Source organism: Sciurus vulgaris, assembly GCF_902686455.1.
Source record: "Sciurus vulgaris genome assembly, chromosome: 13".
NCBI lineage: Eukaryota > Metazoa > Chordata > Mammalia > Rodentia > Sciuridae > Sciurus > Sciurus vulgaris.
Window position 1 is genome coordinate 11,921,611 of NC_136474.1, and position 9,007 is coordinate 11,930,617.

General features: G+C 48.2%; 1 pseudogene across 1 annotated transcript; it reads right to left on the bottom strand.

Moving 5' to 3' along the window:
• Positions 1-6,551: 6,551 nt before the first annotated feature.
• Positions 6,552-7,997, bottom strand: LOC306642786 (polymerase delta-interacting protein 2-like; annotated as a pseudogene). Its single transcript has one exon. The product of its transcript is annotated as a polymerase delta-interacting protein 2-like (transcript).
• Positions 7,998-9,007: the final 1,010 nt, after the last annotated feature.

Consider the following 9,007-nt stretch of genomic DNA (forward strand, 5'->3'; position numbering starts at 1 on the left):
ATTTGCTCTTTCATCTCCTCGTTTGCTTCCCTGATTGTTTTAATGATGTACATTCTGAACTCCCTTTCTGTCATTTCTTCTGCCATGCTGTCATTGGATTTTATTGATGTAACATCTAGATTTGTTTGGGGCATTTTCTTCCCTTGTTTTCTTGTATTGGTCTGGTATCAGTGGACTGCTAAGATATTGCAGATTTCCTCTATTGACTTATAAAGTCCCTGAAGATTTCTAGTATATCCCCTCTTAGCCTTCAGCAGGCTGAAGTCTTGGAGGAAGTTGATAATGCGGTGCCCCACAAGGAAGCTGCCTCTCTAGGAGTGGTGGCCTTCAGGTGGGGTATATTCTCTGCTAGTGGGCAGAGGTGCCTCCACTTGTTGACCAATGGTCATCCAAAGGGGAACTAGGCTGCGGGCTGAGGCAAGGCCTGTTTGGGCCTGTGTCTCTAGTTTTACCATCCTTGTGGGAAAACCTCACTCGGCAGGGAAGACTCACCCAGTGTGGAGGTCTCGCTGGTCAATTCCCCTCCTAGAGGTTCCCCTCAATCCACATCTACTGCCTGGGCTGGGCTGCCTTCCTCTGCAATGTTCCCAGGGGCCCAGACCTACCTCCTGTGCCTGGGAGCCTCACCCTTCACAGACAAGTCTCCTTAGTCTGCCCCTCCTCAGAGAATCTGCCCACAGTCCTGGAACCTTTGCTCTGCCCCTAAGCATGTCTCTGTGTGGCTCTTCCACCAAGAAGTCGCCTAGGTCCTGGGACCCTGCTTTGCACCTAATCGCCTGTCTGTGCGGCCCCTCCTCTCCGCAACCACTTGGAGCCCCATACAGACGCTCTGAGCCCCAGCAACCCACCACCCGCCTCTTCCTCCAAGCAGCCGCCCAGAGTTCTGGTGCAGTTGCTAGGAGTCCAAGCAACTCACTGCGCACCTCCTCCTCCCAACAGCCACCCGTAGCCCTGGTGCATCACTCCGTGTCCAAGTGACCCGCCACACTCCTTCTCCTCCTCCTCTGGGCAGCCCCCTGGTGTTCAGGAGCAGCCACTCTAAGTCCAAACAACTCACCGTGAGCCTCCTCCCCTGGGCAGCTGCCCAGATCTCTGGTGCAGCCACTCCAAGACCAAGCGACCCACTGTGCTCCTCCTCCTCTGGGCAGCCCCCCAGTGTTCCAGTGTGGTTGCTCTGAGTCCAAACAACTCACTGCACAACTACTCCTCTGGGCAGCTGCCCGTGGACCCAGTGGGTTGCTTCAAGTCCAAGCGTTGTGCTGAGCGGCCTCCTCTACAAAGCTCCCAGTTGTCCGAGCTCACTGCTCCAGTGGGGGAGGGGTGTCTCGCTGGGTACCTCTACTTCACAATGTTCCCTGCATTCTGGGACTACCGCCTCATCTGGGATGCCTCCCCAATGGGAGAGACTCATCCGGCAGCTTTGAGTTGGTCCCAAGTCTCTCAATATCTCCTCTTTTGAATCCTGAGTCCTGGAGCAACATGAAATGCAGCCACCCTCTAGTCCACCATCTTGAGGCTCCTCCCTGTACCTTTTCTTTCCTTTGCCTGGAAGAGCAATGAAAGTCCTGAAAGTTGGTCCACATTCTTTTTTTTTTTTTAAACCGATTTTAATTATTTTTTGTTCTATTTAGTAATATGTAAGAGTAGAATGCATTTTGATTCATTGTACACAAGTGGAGTACAATTTTCCATTTCCCTGGTTGTACATGATGTAGAGTAACACCATTCATGTAATCATACATGTACATAGAGTAATGATGTTTGTCTCATTCCACCATCTTTCCTTCCCCCATCCATCTCCTCCCCTCTTTTGCCTCTACACAATCCCATATTCCTCTTTTATTTTCTCAAATGAATTTCATGATTGCTTTCTCTATTTCTTCCTTTACCCCTCCTCCATTATGTATCAGCATCCTCTTGTCAGAGAAAACATTTGACCTTTGGTTTTTTGGGATTGGCTTATTTCACTTAGCATGATATTCTCCAACTCCATCCATTAACCTACAAGTGCCATAATTTTATTCTTCTTTATGACTGAGTAATATTCCATGGTATATATTTACTACAGTTTCTTTATCCATTCATCTGTTGAAGGGCATCTAGGTTGGTTCCACAGTCTAGCTATTGTGAATTGAGCTGCTATAAACATAGATGTGGCTGTATCTCTGTAGTGTGCTGATTTTAATTCCATTGGATATAAATTGAGGAGTGAGATAACTGGATCAAACAGTGGTTCCTTTACAAGTTTTCTGAGGAATTTCCAAACTACTTTCCAGAGTGGTTGCACCAATTTTCAGTCCCACCAGCAATGTATGAGTGTACCTTTTCCCCCACATCCTCACCAATACCTATTGTTACTTGTATTCTTGATAGTAGTCATTCTAATTAGAGTGAGATAAAATCTTAGGGTAGTTTTGATTTGCATTTCTTTAATTACTAGAGATGTTGGATATTTTTTCATATATTTGTTGATCAATTGCATATCTTGTGTGAAGCATCTGTAATCCATTTATTGATTGGTTATTTATATTTTTGGTGTTAAGTTTTTTGAGTTCTTTATAAATTCTGGAGATTAGTGCTCTATCTGAAGTGCATGTGGCAAAGATTTTCTCCCACTCTGCAGGCTCTCTCTTCACATTGTTGAGTGTTTCCTTTGCTGAGATAAAGATTTTTACTGTTTTCATCTGGATAGAGTCAAACAGTGAATCTCCCTCCCTGCAATGGGCTTGCTTACTGGGTACTTGAGGCTGCAGGGCTGGGGCACAAGAGCCACATGCTGAGCACGTCCTTCTGGCTGTGGGCATGGAGTGGATACAAGCTGGACACCTCTTGAAGAACACCTCTCCACCAGCAGTGGTCATCAGATTTGCCACATGTCCTGGGTCACACCACCAATGTCCTTTCGTAGCTGAAAGTTCCTGTAGCTGGACTTCATCCATTTAAAGCTCACGCCTCTGTATTTCTTCAACCCTTCCTCACCACAGTTCTGGATCTGGTCACCTTAGCTTCATGTTACCTATAAGATACACAGGCTTCAGAGACTCAGCGTCTGAGTGCAAACTGTCATGTGAGCCATAGCAGAGATGGACTAAATTCATTGGTGCCTTCTTATCCCTCCTGCTTCCATGCTGGTTTCTCCCTCCTCTCCAGTCATCCTCTCCTTTGGTGAAGCCTCAGAGATCACAGAACTCATTTGTTTGGTTGTTTTATAGCATTTGACTATCAACTTCTTCCTGTGTGCAGCTAACCACTTTTTCCTAGGCCTCCTTTGTGTTTGATAATACAATGAACCTGGGCCATTAATGTGGGAAGAGAAGACCTGGGCTGCCTTGCATCCTGCATTCTAAAATGTCCTGTGGGATGTAGATGCTACATGTGGAGGATCCAGAAGGACATTAAGAGGGCTCAATGACTGAGCCAAAGTAAAGGAGATCTCTCAAGCCAGGTGTGGTGGCACACATCTGTAATCCCATTGACTCAGGAGGCTGAGGCAGGAGAATTGTAAATTCAAAACCATTCTCAGCAACTTAGCCAGATCCTGAGCAACTCAGTGAAACTGTCTTTCAAAATAAAAAATAAAAAGGACTGGGGATGTGGCTCACTGGTTAAGTGCCCCTGGGTTCACTTCCCAGTACCAAAAAAAATAAAATAAAATAAAAAAATTAAAAAATAAAAAATAAATCACTATCCTAATAAAAAAAAAGCAAATATATTTAGAAATAAAAACATTAGGAAAGAACACCACAGACCTGGGAGTAAAGGTTTCCAAGGCGTATGGATGGATAGCATCCTCAGGAGGAAAAGTGGACACAGACCTTCACCTGGGACACATTTACCTGCCACCCATCTCATCCTCTTCCTCTTCCTTTTGCTTCTCTGGGCTTCTTTCTCAGGGACTATTATTGCTACAAGTCACCTCTGTATGTTCATTTCATAATATGCCTTTAAAGGTCCCAGCACAATCCTTTTACCTATACCTCTGTATCCAAAGGCAGAAGGACCTTGTGATGCAGAAAAGACCAAATTTCCTGTCCCATGTTGCAGGAGAGATTGAGGCATAATGAGCTCTGACCTGGAGACAGTCAGCTTCTACTTTCTGTTTTCAGACTCCCTCCCCAACACAGTGATTTCAGCCAGAGTGAGGATCGCTGCACTGACCAGCTCCTTCCACACCCATGCACAGCAGGCCCTGTTATCTTCCTTTGAAAAGCAGTCTAAACACAACTCTCCTGAATATATCCAGAAGCCTTTGTGCTTGAATGTGGCCTCCTCCCAGACTCAAGATGTGATGCGAGGCCCTCTATTAATAGAGGATGCTGCACCCAGACCAGGAGAATCTGCGGGGTAAATCACGGGTGATGGCATTTCCTGAAACTGACCCTGGGAGGTCAGTGGGCAGACTGAGCTGAACACCACGTAGTGAGCCTCACCGAAGTGCCCTTGTGCATGTGAATTATTTGGTATGCTCAGTGCTAATACGGGAGTTGTGATCGGCCTCTTTTGAGGGATGCTCGTGCGTTGGCATTTTAACAAGTTGTCTGTTAGAGTTGATGTCACCACCCTTATTCTCATCACTAAACCATGAAGCTACAGAAAGAAGGCACAACACGGCCTTCCTTACTGCGGGTATCTGGGCTCAACACCCACACTGTTGGCCTCAGTGAGTCCTAGAAATCTGCCACTCATGGGTCACAGTCTTTGTTTTTTCTTTAAATTTTACCAAATACAAGAGGTAGAAATTCCTTATGGATAAGTCTTTTTCACAACAACATGTATAAATAACCAATACGACGTGTGTTGAGAGTGCATTGTGGTGTACTATGTGGGGAAGCTTGTCTGCTGTGAATTAACGGACACAATACCTGGGGTTGTGTAGATGTTCAGAGACAGGGTTTGCTGAGGGTGAGGACGAACAGATGCCTACCTTACCTAGCGTGCTTACTCAGGCACTGGAGATCAAGCTCTGAAGGTGATACCACCATTTACCGGTGATGAGTTCTGCTCCCTCTAATCTTGAAGTTTGAACACTAGAGAAGCACGCCAATGCAAGCAGATTAAGCAGGTTTTATTTAAAAGTAGTAATAATACAGACTTTTCTCAGGAGGGAGAAGGGGGCCATGGCTAATGTTCTAAAGTCCCAAGAAGTGAGCTCATCCTACATCTTTTATAGGTTAAGGTCTCTTTTGTTCTCCAGTTCTCTCGCCCTTTATCTCTCCTTCCTGCCTACATGATTAGGCCTGGTTTTGCATAAAGTGAGAAGCAATGGGCAAGGGGAGGGCCAAGATTATTCAGACAGGTACGGGCTCAGGGGGCATTAATTAGCATTTCCTTATCTGTAGTCCCTGACAAGAGCAGGTAAATTTGTTTATCAATGGGCTCTGCAGGTCCTTGACATTCCATTCTCCCAGGGGGGTCTCCAACTTCCAGAGGCAGATGGTTTTCATGACCCCCATTTCCTTGATTTGACCCGATCCCCTATTTCTACACTAACTGCCTGTCCCCAATTCTGGCTTCAAAGGCACAGATCTAATTTTATTTAGGGTTGTACAGGACATATATAGGCACATGATCCAATCAGGTTAACACGCTTGTTAAAGTATAACAGAGTCAGCCTATAAGTGAACTGTACATCAATGGTTGAGGTAGTGCAAACAAACCAATTATGCCTAAGTAATTCTGCCCAGCAACAAGTCTGAGACAAAGGACTGGGGGGGACACAGCATGAGGCAAGGCATCATGGGTGAGCTCACATCACAGCTTGCTGGGGTGCTTGACAGAACAAGGCCTCCCATCAGCTCTTAGCTCAGTCTCAGCAACTGGAAAGACCTTCATTCCATGGTGATTCTTTACCATTACGTCAGTTTCTCTGTCCAGACTGTTTGGTTTACTTAGACCATGTTGTCAGCGACTGCTGTCAGATAAGCTTGAGGCATGTTCCCTACAGGGTTGCTCACAGCATTTAATAATTCCTTTGAGGATTTGATGTTTGTAGTTCTGTTTGCTTTCCTATCATTGATTTAAGAAAAACTGCATGGAGTAAGAGGTGAACATTACAAATTTGAGATATCAAAAAAAAAAAAAAAAGGAAATGCCAGTGGGTGTGGTGGCACACACCTAATCCCAGCAGATCAGGAGACTGAGGCAAGAGGATCACAAGTTCAAGAAGTTCAAGGCCAGCCTCAGCAAGAAGCGAGGCACACGGCAACTCAGTGAGAACCGTCTTTAAGTAAAATACAAAATAGGGCTGGGGATGTGGCTCAGGGGTCGAGTGCCCCTGAGTTCAATCCCTATGCCCCAAATAAATTAAATTTAAAGAAAGCCACTTCTCCTCTGAGGGGCCGGGGACTGCTTCCGCTGAGGCCTCTGCTGCAGACACCTGCAGGCGTTTTTCCTGGGTGCCACTGTCGTGGGCACCGGTGCCAGTGCCCAGAGGTTTCCTCTTGGGGCCCAGCTGCCCCAATGCTGCTGCCCCAGGTACCCAGAGGTCTTTTCCCTGAGTGTCGCTGCTGTCGCCATTGCCTGGAGGACTGTAGTTCTTTTTCTTTGCCAAGTGCATACTGGTTTATTGACCAAACCTCACAGTCCAGACAACTTGAGTGACAGGCCAGGAAACTCCTCCACCTCTGTGGCAGCTGAACACAGTTTTCTGGTGGCAACATTTACTGGACACTGTGTAGGCAGGGCTTATGAGCAGCCAGGCTTGGAGGAGTCCTACATGGGTCTTCCAAAGAAAACAGTTACAACCCCCTCCGAAAGAACTGTACAATCAAATGTTGCAAAGGATTAAATGGCCCCAAGTGGCATTTAATGGAAAGAGAGAAGAGTTCTGCAGTAATTGTGGGTTGAGACCTGTTCTGAGGGGCCAAGACTAGGCATTCAGGGCCTCAGCTGGTCTACCTGTGAAGGCCTGAGGGTGGTGTCTTCTCATCTTTATTGCTTTCTAGAGAGAAGGGTGGGATCCAGACATCAAAGTGGGAATCATCAGGTCTCTCAAAGTGGAACGTGCCCCACATGTGCCCACCAGAAGCTTGCAGGGAGACGTGACTGCTATACTGGAGCGCAGGCTGCTCCTTGGATAACACTGGTCCCCTGCCCACCACCCCTCAGCCTCACACTGTCTCCAAGGTGCCCGAGAGACTGAATATCCTCCAGGGCCACTCCCGGAGCTGTGCCACATCACTGTCCAGGTTCTCCAAACAAATACAGTAGCGCCACCAGTACACATGGGAATTCTGGGCTTCCCTCGTGCCCACGTAAAAAAGGGATGACAGTGACAAAAATGTTCTCAGTTGTCTCCCAGTGGACATCAGAGAGCTCTAGCCAGGGGTGAGTCTTCTTTTGTCAGGCCCATAGTGTTTCCCAAGCCACAAAAGGGGGTGCTTTTGTCTGGTCATACAGAAGAAATCTTTCAAAGAGCTCGTGTTGGATGGGAACTTGATCCCTAGAAGAACAGGGGAGGATGTCTTCATGGCTGACATAGTCCAGGCCTTGGATGGTATAAAAGACCCTGCTGTCATCATGGTTTCCCAAGAAGGTCACAGCTTCTGTCTGAGATCTCTGAGTTATATGTGGACAGTCACGGGCATCAATCAGCACCTGATAGTGAGTGTGAGTTTTTCCTTTCTCTTCCTTAGAAACATGGCCAGCAGGGTTCTCTGCTTTCCCTGAAGCTGCAGAAGCCACTTCCCAGTCATGCAGTCTGGCCTGCCAGGGAAACAGGACACCTCGGTAGCCAAAACCACTGGGAAGGAAAAGCTGCCTAGTCTCATATTTTCCATTCTGTTCTGGCACCTCAAACAGACCAACTGTCTCCAACACTGCCTTCTGGCTGGTTTCCAGAGGAGAGATGCCTCCGTGTCGTCGTAGTTGCCACTGGCGGGAAGGACCCTGCTCCACCCACCACACGGAGTGGTCTCCACCCTCCAAGCCATGGTCAGAGACCGGGACCACCAGCGGCTGCCCACGGCCAGGGCCCTCCAGGCCACACAGCTTGCCATATCCCGGTCTGAGTGCCGGATGGACTGCTGACACAGGGACTGACCCACAGAGGGGCAGCAATCCCCCCCACGTCTGCAGTTCTTGACGCTGCCTGAGCTCCTGGAGAGCCGCAGCCACTCCCTGGAGGTCTCCTCAAGGTCTCCTCTCTCAGTACTGCCACAGCTGTGGCCGCAGCCTCCCACCAACTGCAGTGTCCTCTGATGTCTGCAGCAGCTGACCCCCTGCCTGCTGCCTCAACCTCCTGCTACTACCACCTCCACCATTGCCCAGAGGGTGCTGCCGGGGATACCCCAGTCTGATTGCACGCGGCCACGTCCATCCGACATGCCGGCCTGAGCCTGGGGTTAGTTGGGGTGCCAGTGGGTTTGCTGCCACTGCCACCTTGGGGCAAAGCTGTCCCTCTTGGGGACACTGGCCAGGACCTGGAGGTTCAGTGTTGGGGTGGCTGCGGGTTTGGCTGCCCCTGGGGTCTTCCTCCTGGGAGTGGGGTTGCCCATCTGGTTACCATTTCTCAGGGTTGCTCCTCCCTGGTGGGCTCTCTCCAGGTTCCAGTGGCCTTGAGATCTCGGATTGCAATGCAGCCAAACCCAGGGCATCTGAGGCCCAGATGGTGAGAGAGTGACTGGGTCTGCAGGGCCTCTCTGGGCAGACAGGCTGGTGTGAAGTCAGAGACAGGGCTGAGAGGATTTGGGACGCTGGCAGAGACAGTACTTCAATTTTCCACGGAGATTTATTTTTTCCTTCTCTGGCATCTCTCTCCACCATATTTGGAGCAGGGTGGTTTTTGTGCATCAGTTTATTGAAGACAGTGATATATGCATGATGTTTTGCAGTTCTGTTGTATATTCTTATATATTTTTTCTTCTCTTTTTATGTATTCTTCCTCTCGCCTGTCTGTCTTCCTAGATTCCCTTTCTACCTTTTCTCCACATAACAGCCAATCTCTGTAGGTTCCTCTTCCACTCTTCCTGTGCATTTTTACTCCTGGATTCTCTTTTTCTCCCTCATG